Source organism: Nanorana parkeri, unplaced genomic scaffold, assembly GCF_000935625.1.
Source record: "Nanorana parkeri isolate BGI_ZX_2015 unplaced genomic scaffold, ASM93562v1 scaffold1306, whole genome shotgun sequence".
NCBI classification, from domain to species: Eukaryota; Metazoa; Chordata; class Amphibia; order Anura; family Dicroglossidae; genus Nanorana; species Nanorana parkeri.
In genome coordinates this window covers 283,722-284,328 of record NW_017307574.1, presented here as the reverse complement: position 1 = coordinate 284,328, position 607 = coordinate 283,722, and positions in this window count along the sequence as shown.

Below are 607 nucleotides of genomic sequence, written 5' to 3'. Positions count from 1 at the left end.
GGGATGCTGAGTTGTTTTATAAGCTCTGCAGTTTTTTATTTTTTGGAGCGGTTTGACTTTTTCACATGTGCAATATTCCTCATGTATGTTGTGCGCTGTTGGCAATAAATCACTTTTGTACAGCTGCTCAGTTTATATGGTCTACACCTGCTTCTTTAACCACTTGAAGTCCGTAGTGTTTGACCCCCTTCCTGGCCAGGCCTTTTTTTTAGTATTGTTCCCCTCTATTAAATGATAAAAAATGTATTACACAATTTTGTTGGTAAAATATAAAAGACGGGGTCACGTCGGGTAAAGACACCAAACATGCCAAGCCTTAAAATTGCGCATGCGCGCGAAACCTCAAACTACATAACCCAAAATTGTAACGTGTAGCGCAATTGCCATTGTCTCGCGCTGACGCATGTTTATGTGGGGGAGTTAAAAAAAATGTATATTTATTTTTTTTACACTTATTGTTATTACATAGGGGGATAATCCCCCTATATAATAGCAAAGGCACACTGACAGGTCCTCTTTATGGAGACATTAGGGGTCTCTAGGACCCCTAATGTCACCTGTGGACCCCAAAAGAAGCTGATGAAGCAGAGATCTGCTTCATCAGCTT